The sequence below is a fragment of the Spermophilus citellus genome, assembly GCF_964194105.1.
Source record: "Spermophilus citellus genome assembly, chromosome: 5".
Taxonomy (NCBI): domain Eukaryota; kingdom Metazoa; phylum Chordata; class Mammalia; order Rodentia; family Sciuridae; genus Spermophilus; species Spermophilus citellus.
Genome location: NC_138186.1, coordinates 83,303,994 through 83,320,727, shown reverse-complemented (window position 1 = coordinate 83,320,727; position 16,734 = coordinate 83,303,994). Strand labels below are relative to the sequence as shown.

The 16,734-nt window shown below is 35.7% G+C and overlaps 1 pseudogene across 1 annotated transcript; it reads left to right on the top strand.

Annotated features, from left to right (window-relative positions):
- Positions 1–12,013: 12,013 nt before the first annotated feature.
- LOC308649434 (keratin, type I cytoskeletal 18-like) lies at positions 12,014–13,339 on the top strand (annotated as a pseudogene). Its single transcript has 2 exons — positions 12,014–12,457; positions 12,673–13,339. The product of its transcript is annotated as a keratin, type I cytoskeletal 18-like (transcript).
- Positions 13,340–16,734: the final 3,395 nt, after the last annotated feature.

The following is a 16,734-nucleotide window of genomic DNA, read 5'->3' as shown; positions in this document are numbered from 1 at the left end:
ATAGAAGAAGAGACAATTATCTAAAATGTAGCTACTTCTCAAGGCTCCTAAATGCCTTTTCATTTCCATTTTCTTGCCACTATTCATCTAATGATAAGATGAAGATACCCATTAGCCAGACCTATTGGCCTATTCCAATATACTTTTGACTTGAATTTTAATTAGGGTCCATACATGCTGCATATGTCTTCTATTTTTCCACCTCTGTTTTTATTTTAACCATGCTTTTTGGGAAGATCATGTTTGTTTTGTTTGTTTGTTTATTTTTCTTTTTGACAGATTCTCACACTATGAGTATTCTCTTTACATTTGAAGAACAAATTTTTAATCCTGTTATATCTATGTATTCTCCTTGGTCATTCTATATAGAGTAATTTGGGGAGATGGAAGAAAAGAAGTATAAAGAAGAAAGTTGATTTTTATGATTTTTAAACCTTTTCCCCTATATGTTGAAAACAGTCATTTTTCTTTAAGGGCTAAATAAGGAAAGGGGAAACTCTGCATTTTCCCTGGTTAGCTTCTCAGTAAGTAGTCTCTTCTAGCAAGAAAAATGCAGCTTTAGGGCTGCGGTGGTGTGCAAGGGCGTCTGGCCTACCTTCTGCAGCAGGACTTGTGCAGTATGTGGCAGCTGTGGTAGGTGGCCTTCCTGCGCAGTATGTGATAGATTCCTGGAGTCAGAGCAGCCCTGCTCTTTCTCCTCCTTTTCTTGGCCACATATTTCTGGATAAGGTCATTAAGTAAACAGGATTCACTGATAGGGTGTTGAGTTCAACCACTTTCTGAATGCACATTTGTGTGACAGGCTTTGATGTGCACAGTGGTGATTTCAGTAATGGGTCCCTATTGTCCCCTAAATCTGAAGTTGCTTTTAGAAATGTTGTGGTTACTAGGAGTGTGGACACACATGGGATGGAGAGAAATGCCAGCAAGTCTTTTGACTTTCTCCCTCAAGAGCATGAGTCATGGTGGTGCAAAGGAAGAGAGACCTCATAGCCAGTGTTCTCAACTGAGTGCCTGTGTCACTCCAGCAGCGCACTTGGCCTCGATCAGCAGCTTCCGGAGACCCAAGGTTGTAGATCTCCTCAGCCATTTTTGGCTTGGCTCCCACAAGTCAGTACTAAGACATGGTCAAGGCTGATGCTAGAACTACCAAAAGACAATGATAGGAAGATCAGCAATATTCCCGCAGTGTTTAACACATGTCAGTACACGTGTTTGTAAGTAGAGCTAAACGTATAAGAAGAGGATTCCCAAAGGATTTGATCTGGAATTGTAATTTGGATTTAGAGTAAAATTAAGGGGAAAAAAAGCTGTTAGAATAATGCATTGTATAAAAGATGGGGGGAGGACTTATTGATTGGGAGGGAAAAAAAGTGAGACTAGAAAAACTATCTTGTTGATAACCACAAGGGAAGGGAAATCATTTGAATTGGAGGACGGAGAAAATCTCTTAGGAATTGCAGGAAAGTGTAAATTAAATTCTCAATCGAACTGACAGAGAAAGAGGAAATCTATACTTAATCAAATGTTTATTCAGAAAGACTGAAAACAATGAGCTATTACTGACAAAGAATACTAGGATGTATGTTGATCACTATTTTGTCACTTTTGCGGGACACTGATTTAGACAGTTGGGTAGATGTTTTGGAGATTTGAATTTCCTGTTTATTTATAAATCCTTCAATTTAGTTTTGTGTTGTGAATGTCTCACACACTACCAGATAGTTTCCTGTGTGAGTTTCATGCTTCTGAAAGAATCCAGATTTTTTCTTTCATCGTGTTAGCCGAGGTTCGTGTTTGATAGAGAAAGATGTTATCAACTAGCCTACTGGGGACATATTGCTGGAATAGTATTATTATTTTCATGGGAAATTTTTGAGGATTCAAGGAGCATTCTAGGATAAAAAGGAGAAGAAAAATAATATGTATAATTTGGATAAACTCAACTTGAAGTAGAAACATAATCCTTTTATTTGTGAAGAGGCAGCATGCGATAATAATTGATTTCATGGTTTTTCAAGGGGTTCAAGATAGAAAATAAACATGCACATTCATTTGGATAATTATCTAGTGGTACTGGGTAATGATGTTTATTTAGCAGATGAAAATAGAGTTTCAGAATGTAAGAGTTCAGAATTCTAGAACTTTAGAGCTTAAAGAAAATTTGGGATAATTTAACCATCCTGAAGCCCTGGGAAATCAACTGAAGTTCAAGTTCACATAGCTAGTAGATAAATAATGTGGACTCATTGAATGATACGATTAGGACCCATCATTCAAAATATGAATTAGCAAGTCTTTTTCTTCTTATTGCTTTTCACTGGCTGCATCCAACCTTAAAGGCGTAATCAGGAAACATTAAGACAAAATAAGTAATGTGAAAGACTCTGCAGTTTGATAGATCTATTAGTGGCACCTATGAGTAGTTCCGTGTGAAAATAGGTTGAAACTGGAATGTAGGTAAAAGTTTGAATTCTTTATCCATTTAAAACTAACAAAGAGCTGATTATATTGTAGAAGATTGTGATTTCCAAAGATGGCAGTAAGAGTATCTTTTATCCCATGTGTTCTTTACAGAATTTTCTAGAATTGGGACCTGTTTCCCCACTTCTCCTAATTCTCACCATTAACCTCTACCTCCATCCCACTTGCACCCCTGCAGTCCGTTTTGTTTGGTGAAAGTGGTGCTATGTAACCTCTGAGGCTGAGACATACAGGACTCTATGGTTCCACCTTTATTTTGGGATACTTACCTTGGGAACAAGCCATGGTGCTGTGAGGGAAGCCCAGGACCCTTAGAGAAGCCAACTACAGGTGTTCCAGCCGGCAGCCCTGCTCAGCTTCTATAGAAGAGCCATGTGTGTGAGATGTCCTTTAAGATGACTCCAGCAGCCACCGGCTGGTTGTAGCTGCAGGGAGCTGAGCTACTTTCTCTGACAAGTAACAACAAAATAAAAACAAGTGATAACTGTTATCTTAAATTATTAAGGGTTTGAATTGGTTTGTTATGAAGCAATAGATAAGAACACGACTCCAAAAAACAGAAAAATACAAAGTGATTATTATCCTTTAAAAGGCAAAATAAATTTGGAATCAGTCAGCCTCCCATTCTACCACACAGATACAAATTGATTTCAATGAAAATTTGAACTGTAGCAAAGTATAAGTTTCTAGAAAAACCCATAGATAAGAGTACATATAATGAGGGGCAACAACATTCTCTAGGCTTAAATGGGAAGTTATGTAAACTCAAACATTATTGCACACACATCTTTGTATTTGCTTTAAAAAAAAAAGGCAAGGTGACCTTATGCATCTTTCCACCTCTAACTTCTGTCATTTCATTTTCATTGTGTGGGTGTTCAGTTTGCTGAAAAAGCCAGATTTTAGAACAGCTTTCTTTCGGAAATGATGTTTTTAAAGTTAAGAAAAAAATCTTGCCACACTGTAGAAGTGGCAGATATAAAAATAGATAAAAAATAAATTGAAAATTCATAACAATTGGGCTGCAAAAGATGTGTTGAGACTGAATTACAAAGTAAAATGAACAAAGTGGGCTTTTGATTAAATGAGTGAGCCGAAGTATTTACAGTATGATAATATGTTGGAAATGACTAGAGAAATCATAAAATAAATGAAAAAAAACACATGCATACCAGGCTAGGATTGAGCTAGCATAAAATGAGAATTTTAGAAGGTATGATTTTATAGTTATAATGCAGGGGCCAGAGAGCTGGGTTGATTCCTAATTCTAACAGAAAGAATACTCAAATCTGTGCTGAGAAAATGCAGAAAATGAGAACTACAATATGTCAGAAAAGTTTTGTACTGGAGGAAAGATACTAAGGTAGAAAACCAATGGATTTGGACTGGGTCGTGTAACATAAAAGTACATTCCTTTCCTCTCCATGTATCCCACCCCCGCTGTCCTCAGATACACATCAACACCATCCGTTTTTAAAGAGCTAAAGTGACTCCATGTTCCTCACTTACATCTGCACAGATGGCAACAATAATTCATCAGTTTCCAAACAATTCATCATCACTTTCTAAGTAAAGGTTGAAGACCTTGGTTAGATTGAAGTTTTAATAAGGCTAAGGGCTTTTTTTTAAAGTTCTTTTGTTTACTTAGGGTGATGACAGACACAGAGGTTAAAAGCCTAAAGTGGCTATGACCCGATTGAGGAGATAGATCTAAATTAATAAAGACCATTTAATTTTGGTGATGTTAGTAGAAATGAAGGAATGAGTGTGAGTTTTTGGAAATATTGGTAAGAACTGACAAATGGTAAATCATTCTTGACCAGCCTCTATCTCTGAACCCGGTACATAGTGGGTGCTCAAGAAGTATTTATAGAGAAATTGAGCAAGAGAAGCAAGGCATATGAAAAGTGGGTTTAAAACAGTGATGGCATGGCAAGGTTGGATATCAGGGAATACAGATTAAGGAGACTTGTAAGAAAGTGATCTATTCAGTTTCTGTGATAGAAAATTAAAATCAATAAAGCCAACTTATACTCAAGAGAGATTACTCTGATAGCAGAATGAGAGATGAAATAGAAAAAGAGACTCAAGTGAGATAGCAGCCCTGGCAGACTTGTTTCAAAAGTTAGTGCTTTGTGTTCAGTTGAATAAAACAACCTCAAGCAAGATGTGCTGTGTTTATGTGTGTGTGTGTGTGTGTGTGTGTGTGGTAGGGGGAGTTCTGCAAGAATATTATGAAGCACAGCTGGAATTGGCTTTGTAAAGATTCTAACTATGTGGGTGGGTAATGCTGAAATGTGGGCAAGTCAATCTGAACCAAGACATAGAAAAAATAGTTTATGAGAAGGCATACAAAATACAGCCTTAGACCTCAAAGGATGGACCACACAGGAGTTATATTGTAAGGCATATAGCCTCTTTAGGTCATGATATGTCCAGAGAATTTTCTTCTCTGAGATTTTCTTTTTTTCTCTGAGATTTTCTTCTCAGAGATTTTCTTCTCTGAAGACAAAAGCAACCATATATCCACCGTTGCTTACATGAGGAAAACAGCTTACCTTAAAACAAACAAAACATTTGGTAGAGTAATTCCCACCTGTTATGGTGTAGATGTGAGGTGTCTCCCGAAAGCTTGTGTGTGAGATGACTTAGAGGTGAAATGATTGGGTTATGAGAGCCTTAATTCAATCAGTAAATTAATCCCCTGATAGGGATTAAATGAGTTATAACTGAAGGCGGATAGGGTGTGGCTGGAGGAGATGGATCATTGGGGGCATGCCTTTGGGGTATATATTTTGTGTCTGTCCAGTTGAGTATCACACTGCTTTCTGATCATCAGGTCTTGAGCTGCTACACTCTATCATCCTGATGTTCCGCCTCATCTCAGGCCCTGAGGAATGGAGCCAGCTGTCTATGGATTGAGACCTGTGAAACTATGAGCCCCTAAATGAACTTTTCCTCCTTAAGATTGTTCTTGTCTGTTCCTTTAGTCATAGCAGTGGAAGAGATGACTAAACCACCACCCACAAGTTTGGCACCTTTGTTGACACACTAAATGCTGATTTGGGAGGTGAGACCTTTTATTTGTCATTTCACTGGAAAATCATACCACACAAGGTATGATTGTGTGGACCTGAGATAGACTACTTGGGTTTGAATACTACTCACTAGTTTTGTGACTCCTGGCACATTATGTAACTTTCCTGTGCCTCGATTTTCTCACCAGAAAATGGGGAGACTTCTATAAGCCTCCCTATAAAGTTGATGTGAGGATGGAACATTAATTACCTAAGACATGCTTGGAATAGCACTTGGCTTATAGGTATTGATCTATACATATTAGCTACTATTTACTGTCCTGACTTTGCTTTTGTCTATTTTTATTGAGGAAAAGAATCTATCAGTTGAGGAAAAGTTTCTATCAGTTTTTCTACAAAAGTATGTCAGCTACAGACAACTTAAGTGGCTCATCCCAAGTAACACAATGATTGATTGGAGGACATTCAAACAATATTCTCAAATCCTTCTGTCAAAGAGAGCCAGCCATATTTTTATTTTTCTAGAACAAAGCTAAAAAATATCCTCACTGAGTTGAACAGAACACAATTATGAATAAATTAGTTGCATTTTGCTTTTCCTGTCTGAAAATAATCTTCCTTTCCATGTGAAAGACATGTAAAAAGAACCAGGCCACCCAATGACACCACAATGTCTGTACCAGAAGTAAAATGAACCACAGTAGAAAAGAATGATGTCTGACTGGAGGCTTAGGATGCTATTTTGATTATCCAGATATTGTCTATGTAATAGTCAGTAGTGTCTTGAAGTGGACCTTGTCATTTGGAAAGCACTTCACCTTGTATTTCTGAAGATTTAAATGGAAATTGTTGCTTTGGGGAAACAGCTATCAGGAGAGATTTGGCTGTGTTTAAAAGCTCAGATCCATTTGCCTCTTAATACTTGTAAGTCCTTCCCTTATGTCACAGGCTTGGCTTCCACCAAAATCTAATACTAATCTAGAAACCACAGAAATAATTGATCTTCAAAGCTCTGTGCATAGAATGAGCCAAATGTATTGGGTAGTTATATATAGGAATGCTCACATGTAAATGAATAATAGTCTTGCAATGTAGGTATGATTTTTTGTACAAAAGAAGAAACTGAGGCAAAAGAGGTTAAATCCCTTATTCAAGGTCATACAGCCACGAAAGGAAGGAATAGGAATAGCTCTTTTCACTTTTTTTTCCGTCTCCACCCCTCAATTACTACCACCTGCCTAGGTGGATATAGTTCAAGACCTTTCATTCAAAATAATAGGAAGCATAATAAAAAGTGAAGCTACAGTCTTCAGGGATTCCTACCTGAACTTGGACAACTTAAAACAACATTTAAAGAAAACCTTGTTCTATCACTATATTTTGAGCTGCCTGGACATCAATGAGGGTCATGTGTTTCATGTACTTCTAGTTCTATGAATTCCTTGAAAATTCAATGTTGGAGGGTGGTTTGATTTTCTGGGCTTTTTTCTAATACAATGTTCTCACTGTTTTGACACCACTGTGTTCTTTAAATGTTATCAATACAAAATGAAATGAATTTTCCTTTGAAAGATTCTTAGAACATCAGGTGGAAAGTAAAACATGCTCTTTGAAATAGTGTTAAACTAAAAGTGAATGCCCAGGTTAAGTATAAAATCAAACACTACCCTTTGAGATGCCTTACTGAGGAACAGCATCAAATTTAGAGTTGTTCATTATGGATTCATTGGTGTGTGTTACTAACAAGTAACTTTTCTTTCCCAGATGCATTATTTACTGATATTTGAAATTCTAAAAATAAACTGTCTATTGGCTCATGGGAAAAAAAATAAAACATAAATCGGACATAACTACAGGGCTGTGAGCCTCTCTGCTGAGAAAATTTGAAAAAACGATATGTCGACACAATTGGCTCCTTTCTCATCTAATCCACAGCTTCTTTAAAGGACTGTAGAAACATAGCACAGTAAAAACAAGAAAGACTTAGAATAGTGTTTTTCCCCATCTTTGGTAGTATTATATGACATGAGGATATATTTGATAGTCCATTATTTTTTTTTTGTTCATAAAACTAACTGCAGGATTCAGTCTCTTCTAGCATTTACTGAAACTTAGAAAAGTTGAGCACATATTGCTCATAAAACATGGCTTAATATGTTTAATTAATGGAAATATCATAAGTTGTATTTTTTATCACAAAGTGATTATGTTAGAAATAGAAAGCATCATAAAACTAGGAAATATACATGTTTGGAAACTAAGAAATAATCCTTAAATAGTATATGGCTAAAATAAAACACTATAATGGATTAGACAATGTTTTCAAATGGATGATAATGAAAATAGAACATTACAAAACATAGGGTATGCTGCTAAATCATTCCCTGGAGAACATTTTTGTATTTTCTTTTATTGTATGTATTTATCATGTACAATATGTTTTGAAATATGTAATCTTATGGAACTGTTAAATGAAACTAGTGTGTATTACCTCATATATTTATAATATTTTGTATGGTGAGAATACTTGAAAAAATACTGGCTTGGTGACGTTCAAGAATAAAATACATTATTTTTAACTACAGTCACTGCATTGCGCAAGAGATTTTTTGAATTTATTCCTTCTAATTGAAATTTCCTATCATTTAACTACAATCCCCAGCTCCCATTCTACTCTATTTTTCTAAGAATTCAATTATTTAAGCTTCCACATATCAGTGAAATCACAGAGTATTTTCATTTCAGTGCCTGGCTTATTTCCCTTAATGTAATGTCCTTCAGGTTCATCCATGTTATCAATGACAGGATTTCTTCATTTTCAATACTGAATAGTATTCCATTATGCATACTACATCTTCTTTATTCCTCCATTGATGGACACTTTTGTTCATTCTGTTTCTTGTCTGTTGTGAATAGTGCTGCAATGAACATGATAGTGTAGATATCACTTTAGCATACTAACTTAATTTTATTTGACTTATAACCAGTAGTGGACCTACTAGATCACATGGCAGTTTTATTTTTAGTTTCTTGAAGGACTTCCATACTATTTTCCATAATGGTTGCGTAAATTCACATTTCCATCCACAGTGTGCAAGTGTTTCCATTTTTCCATATCCTAACCAGCACTTTTTAGCTCTCAGTTTGCTTATAAGGACCATTCTAAGAGGATAATATTTCACTATGGTTTTAATTTGCATTTCTCTCATGATTAATAATGTGGAACATTTTTTTTTCATATACTGGTCAGTGATTTGTATGTCTTCTTTTGAGAAATGCTATTCTGGTCCTTTGTCCATTTTTAAATTGAGCTATTTGTTTGCTTGCTATTGAGTTGTCTGTGTTTCTTATTTATTTTAAATACTAACCCCTTATTAGATGTTTGCAAAAACTATGTATATATTTATTAAAAATACACTTATTAGAAAAGAATAATGCTGAAAATGGGTGAAGTAAACAGCCTATTCAAGAAGTCCTAGGAGGAAGAGCAAATTAAGCCAAGGAAATGCAGGTCATGAAATAGAAGCCACCACAACAGTGAGAATCAGAGGATTCAAAAGTTGGTCCTATTAAAAGTACAATATAACTTACTAAACCTGTTATGAGAAATCAAACCTGAATAATTTATCTACAACTATTTAAAAATAGTAAATAAAAATATTTCCACATAGAAAACTCTGAGCCAAATGGCTTTGTCAGTGAGGTCTCCCAAACATTAAAAGAAATAACATGAATCTTGCTAAAACTTTTCTAAGAAGTAAAGAAAAGATTATAGACTCCCCCAGACACTTTATGAGAATGATATAACATTGAATATAAAACCAGAGAGGGCTGGGGTTGTGGCTCAGCGGTAGAGCACTCACCTAGTATGTATATATATACACGTATACAGAGAAACAAAATTGTATAGACCAATATCACCAATAAACATAGACTGCAAAAATCCTTTACAAAAACTATCAAATACATGAAAACATATAAAAAGAATAATGTACATGTTAAATTGAGCTAATCCCAGGAGCTAAAGATTAGTTTGATGTTCAAAAATCAATCAACATATAATTTCCCATATTAAGACCTTAGAGGAGGGATATTATGATATCATTTCAACAGTTGCAGGAAAAGCATTTGACAAAATTCAATATTCATTAATTCACAATTTAAAAATAGGAAAAAAAATAACTTCTTCAAGTTGAAATGAATGTCTCCAAGAAAAATTCTATAGGAAACATTGTACTTAATAGTATATTTTGAGAAAAATACAAGAATTTCATTACTGCCACTTCCTTTCTTCTGGGTACTAAGGAGCTAAGCAAATGAAATAAGATACAATCAAACAAATATATATAAGCATTATTATATATACACATGTTATTATATACATGTTATTGTGAATAATGTAAATATAAGAATAAGAAGGGAAATGTTGTTTTTAAACAAAGTATATAATTTTGAAAGAATTCAGTTGAATATACAGATAAATTTCCAGTTTTAATAGAATTTAGCAAAATGGCTTCATATACATAACTGCATATTTCTATACCAGCAACAAATATTAGGAAATTAAATTATTTTAAAAATATCATACATTAATATATATATCACAAAGTAATGAAATGAGGAAAATATGTCTAACACCTCTCTATAAGAATTCATGCACATTTAATAGAAAAAATTTTAACAGTAAATGAAGATATACACATGGATTGGAAGATTTAATATTGTTCTCCTAACACTGACTTATAGATTCAGTGTAATCTCAGTCCAAGGCCATATATGTATCTCTGGACAAGGCAAGTTGAATCTAAATTTCCATAGAAATTCAGAGTGCCAAGAGTAATACAGACACTTTTGAGGACAAATAGCAAAATGTAAGGTTAGCTTCTAAAGCTTATTAAATCTTATTGCAAGGTACAGTTAAAAGCAGATTTACCATGGAGCTTGAAATGCCTTCTTTCAGACCTTGAGATATACTAATACTTTGTTTACATGATAATGTGCTTTTAGAAAATTTGTTAAACAAGATAATTTAATCATAGTCAAGATTGCCTTGTCTTTCCTTAATGAACTAACATCCATTGTAGATCCACATCAACTGGCCAACTTTGGAAGGGCTACAGGCATTTGAGGAATTTGAATGAGGAAAAGTCAAGTTGTGGTTTTATTTTTTAAAATGCTTTTCAAAATATGTTTTTATTGTAGATGGACACAATACTTTTATTTATTTATGTATTTTTATGTGGTGCTGAGGATTGAATCCAATGCCTCACATGTGCTAGGCAAGCACTCTACCACTGATCCACAACTCTGGCCTATGCTTTTCATTTTCAATCAGTTCTTTTTAGTTATATGTAACATTAAGATTCATTTTGACATAATTATAAAAGAATGAAATATAATTTACTCTAATTCAATTCCTAGTGCTTCTTTCTCTTCCCTCTTGCTCCCACTATTTCCTTCGTTCTATTCCACTGATTTTTCTGTTCTTGTATTTTCTTAAAATAATTAATGTCTTGTGACTATACATAATAGTGAGATTCACTGTGTCATATTTATATATGTACATAGGAAAGTTAAATCGTATTCATTCTACTGTTCTTGCCTTATTCCATCCCTCCTCCCTCCCAGTCAATCCTCTTCCCCTACTCCACTGATCTTTCTTATATTTTGATGGACTTCAACTCCTCCCCTTCCACCTCTACCCCGGCCCTTATTTTGGACTAACTTCCACATATCAAAGAAAACATTTGACCTTTGACTTTTGGATCTGGCTTATTTCACTTAGTATGGTACTCTCCAGTTCCATCCATTTATAGGCAAATGCCATAATTTCAATCTTCCTTATGGCTGAGTAACTCCATTGTGTAAATAAATATACCACGTTTTCTTTATATATTCATCTGTTGAAAAGCACCTAGGTTGGTTCCATAGCTTGGCTATTGTGAATAGTGGTGCTATAAATATTGATTTGGCTGCATCCCCTTATTAGACTCTGTGGCTATGTACTGAGGAGTGGGATAGCTGGATCCATTAGGTGGTTCTATTTCTAGTTTTTTTGAGGACTCTCCACTCTGCTTTTCAGAGTACTTGCATTAATTTGCAGTCCCACCACCAATGTATGAGTGTACCTTTTTCCTCACATTCTTTCCAATACTTACTATTATTTATATTCTTGATAATTGCCCTTATGATAGGAGATGAAACCTCAATGTAGTTTTGATTTGCATTTATCTAATTGCTAGAGATAGTAGATACTTCTCATATATTTATGAGCCATTTGTTTTTCTTTTTAGGAAGTGTCTGTTTAGGGCAGGAACCTGAGTCCTGGTTTCCCACCTTCCTACTGGATAGCAGTGAGCTTCACCACCCACTCCATCACCTTTTCCACCAACTCTCTTTCCCTGGGGTCCATCCAGTCACCCAGCCACTGGGTCCCACCCACCAACAGCACGACCAGCATATATGCAGGTGCCAGGGGCTTAGGCTTCCAGATGTCGGAGCTCCACCAGCTCCAGACAACATGGATGGCTGACGGTCTGGCAGGAACGGGAAGCAGACAGAGCTAGAAGACCATGCAAGACCTGAAAGATCATCTGGACTCCTACCTGGCAGAGTGAGGGGACTGGAGGCTGATAATGAGAGGCTGGAGAGCAAAATCCGAGAACATCTGGAGAAGAAAGGACCCCAGATCAGAGACTAGGGTCATTACTTCAAGACCATGGAGGAACTGACAGCTCAGATCTTTGCAAATTCTATGGACAATGTCCGCATCTGCAGATAATGCTCATCTTGCTGCTGATGACTTTAGAGTCAAGTATGAGACAGAGCTGGCCATATGCCAGTCTGTGAAGAGCAGCATCCATGGGCTCCACAAGGTCATTGATGACACCAATATCATTTGGTCACAGCTAGAGATGGAAACTGAGACTCTCAAGGAGGAGCTGCAAGTCGGGTGCCATGGGGGAGGCTTGTAATCCTAGTGTCTCGGGAAGACTAGCCTCAGCAAAAGCAAGGTGCTAAGCAACTCAGTGAGACCCTGTCTCTAAATAAAATACAAAATAGGGCTGGGGATGTGGCTCAGTGGTCTAGTGCCCTGAGTTCAATTCCCAGTACCCATCTCTCCTCCACCCTCCACCCTCGTCCCCCCCAGGAGGAACTGCTCTTCATGAAGAACCAAGAGGAGGAATTCAAAGACCTTCAAGCCCAGATTGCCAGCTCTGGGTTGACAGTGCAGGTAGATGCCCCCAAATCTTAGGACCTCGGCAAGATCCTGGCAGACATCTGGGCCCAGTATGATGAGCTAGCTCAGAAAAACCGAGAGGAACTGGACAAGTACTGATCCCAGAAAATTGAAGAGAGCACAGAGTGGGCACCTTACAGCCAGCTGAGATGGAAGCTGCTGAGATGATACTCACAGAGCTGAGATGCACAGTCCAGTCCATGGAGATTAACCTGGACTTGATGAGAAATCTGAAGATCAGCTTTGAGAACAGTCTGAAGGAAGTGGAGGCCTGCTACACCATGCAGATGGAGAAGTTCCATGGTGTCCTGTTGCATCTGGAATCAAAGCTGTACAGACCCAGGCAGAGAGGCAGCTCCAGGCTTAGGACTATAAGGCCCTGCTGAACATCAGGGCCAAACTGGAGGCTGAGCTTGCTACTTACCGCCACCTGTTGGAAGACGGAGAGGACTTCAATCTCAATGATGCCCTGGACAGCAGCAACTCAGTGCAAACCATCCAAAAGACCACCACCAGCAGGATTGTGGATGGCAAAATAGTGTCTGAGACCAATGACACCCAAGTGCTGAGGCACTGAGGCAGCAGGAGCAGGGGACCCTCAGGGAACAAGGGACCAATAAATGTTCAGAAATCTTTAGACATAAAAATAAAGTGTCTGTTTAGTTTTTTATCCCCTTTATCACTTTTTAATATTTAGTTTTTATAGTTCTTTTAATATTCTGAACATCAATGCCCAGAGGAGCAGATTGCAAAGCTCTTCTTCCATTTGGTAGGTTCTCTGTTCACATTCTTACTTGTCTTTGCTACGCAGAAGTATTTGAATTTCATGCCATCCCACTTGTTGATTTTCTATTTTATTTCTTGAGCTTTAGGAGTCTTGTTAAGGAATCCAGTTCCTATGACAACATATCCAAGTGTTGGACCAACATTTTATTCTAGCAGTTGTAGAATTTCTGGTCTAATTCCTAGGTGTTGATCCTCTTTGAGTTGACTTTGTGCAGGGTGAGAGAGAGGGGTCACGTTTTATCTATTTATAGATATCCACTTTTCCCAGCACTATTTGTTAAAAAAGCCTAACTTTTCTCCAATGCATGTTTTTAGTGACTTTGTCAAAAGCAACTGTGTCTTCTATTCTGTTCCATTAGTCTTCATGTATATTTTGGTACCAATACCACGTTGGTTTTGCTAACATAATTCTAATATAATTTGAGGTCTGTTATTATGATGCCTCCAGCATTATTCTTTTTGTTCAGTATTGGTTTAGCTATTATTTTTCTGAATGAATTTTCAAACTATTTTTTTTTAGTTCTGTGAAGAATGTCACTCATACTTTGAGGATTTCACTGAATCTGCACAATGCTTTTAGTGGTATGGCAATTTTGTCAATATTAATTCTGACTATCCAAGAACCTGGGAGGTCTTTCCATCTTATAAGGTGTTCTTTAATTTTATAGTTTTCATTGTAGAAGTCCTTCACCTTTTTTTGCTAGACTAATTCCCAATTATTTTAATTTTTTTGAAATTATTGTAAATGGGGTAGTTTTCTAATTTCTTTTTCAGCAAATTCATCATTAGAGTATAAGAATGCAACTGATTTATGTATTTAATCTTGTTTCCTGCTATTTCACTAAATTTGTCTAATGGCTCTAGAAGTCTTATGGTGGAATATTTTGGGTCTTCTAAATATAGAATCATGTCATCAGCAAACAGATAATTTGAGGTCTTTCCCTTTAATTTCCTACTCTCACCTGATTGCTCTGGCTAGTTTCAAGGTCTATGTTAACTACTAGTAGTGAGAGCAGACATATTTGTCTTGTTCCTGATTTTACAGGAAATGCTTGAAATTTCTCTCCATTTATTATCATGTGTGGGTCATATATAGTGTTTCAAATGTTGAGGTAAGTTTCTTCTATTCTTAGTTTCTCTGTGTTTTAAACAGGAATAGGTGCTGTATTTGTTGAGTGTTTTTCCTGCATCTCTTGAGATAATCACGTGATTCTTATCCTTAACTCTATTGATTTGGTGAATTATATTTATTGACTTCCATATGTGGAACCAACCTTGTATCCCTAGGATGAAACCCACATGATCATAGCACACTATCTCTTTAATGTGTTTTTCTATGCAGTTTGCCAATATTTATTAAGAATTTTTGCATCTATGTTCTTCAATGATATTGGCCTCACCTTTTCTTTCCTTGTTGTGTCTGGTTTTATTATCTGGATGATACTGGCTTCATAGAAAGAATTTCACAGTCTTCTCATCTTTTCTATTTTATGGAATAATTTGAGAAGAATTGTATTAATTCTTCTTTAAAGGTCTGCTAGAACTCTGCTGACAGTTCATCTAGTCCTGGGGTTTTCTTTGTTGGAAAGATTTTGATAGTTGCTTCAATTTTGTTACATGATATTGATCTGTTAAGTCTCCTATATCCTCATGCTTCAATTTGGGTAGGTCATATATATCTATGAATTTGTCAATATCTTTATGATTTTCTAGCTTATTAGAGTATAAATTTTCAAAGTAGTCTCTGCGGATCCTATGAATTTCAGTAGTTTCTGTGTTATATTTCCTTTCTCATTTCTAATATTGTCAATTTGTGTCTTCTCTTTCTTTCAGTTAATTCGGCTAAGGGTTTATCCTTTCAGAAAGTCAACTCTTTTTTTCATTGATCTTGTATTTATTTTTATTCTTAATTTCATTGATTTAAGCTCTCACTTTAATAATTTCTTGTCTTCTACTGATTTTTAGTGTTAGTTTTTTCTTGTCTTTCTGGGTCCTTAAGGTGTAATAGTGTAATACTAGATTAATAATTTATTATTTGGTACCTATTCTTTTTTTTCTTTTTTTTTTTTTTTGGTACTAGGGATTTACTCCCAAGGCACATTACCACTGAGCTGCATCCTCAGACCTTTTTTAAATATTTTGAAACTGGATCTCACTAAATTGCTGATGGTCTCACTAAGTTGCTGAGACTGATCTTGAACCTGTGATCCTCCTGTCTAATTTTCTGAGTCACTAGTATTACATGCATGTGCCAGAATTTCCAGCTAGTATCTTGCCACTTCTTTAACATATAAACTCACTGCTATAAACTGTCCTCTTAGAATTGCCTTCATACTGTCCCAGAGATTTTGATATGTTTTTTTTCACTATTCTCATGTCTTTCTAAGAATATTTTTATTTCTCTCCTATTTTTTTCTGTTATTAGTCATTCAAAAATGTGTTATGTAATCTCCAGGTGTTAGAGTGGTTTCTGTTTTTTATCTTGTCATTGGCTTCTAATTTCATTCCATTTTGATCTGATAGGATGTAAGAAATTATCTCTATTTTTTTTTTGTATTAAGATTTTTTTCTGTGACCTAAAAGATGATCTATTTTAGAAAATGTTTGATGTGTTGCTTAGAAGAAAGTGAATTCAGTCTTTGATGGATGAAATATTCTATAGATGTCTATTAGTAAATAAAATAATGTCTATTATATCATTTGATTAATAGTATTCTTTAGTTCTGAAGAATTTTTACTTAATTTACATCTTGATGATCTATCTAATGGTGAGAGAGGTATGTTTAAATAACTCAGTATTAATGTATCATGGTATATTTGATTCTTTATATTGACAAGGATTTGTATAATATAGGTATATGTGCCATTGTTTGGGCCATAAATATTTTCAAAGATTATATCTTATTAGAAGATTACCTTAATCAGTAGGAAGTGACTTTTTCTCTTCTGATTAATTTTGACTTAAAATTTACTCTGATATGAGAATAGCTATGTCTGCTTGTTTATGGGTACCATTTGCATTGCATAACTTTTCCCATTCATTCATCTTCGCCTGTGGATGTGTTCGTAAGGTGTGTCTCTTTCAAAAAAATGCATTGTTGGGTCTTGTGCTTTAATCCAATTTGCCAATCTATATCTCTGATTGAAAAGTTTGGACCTTTTAATTCAATGTTATTATAAAAAAGA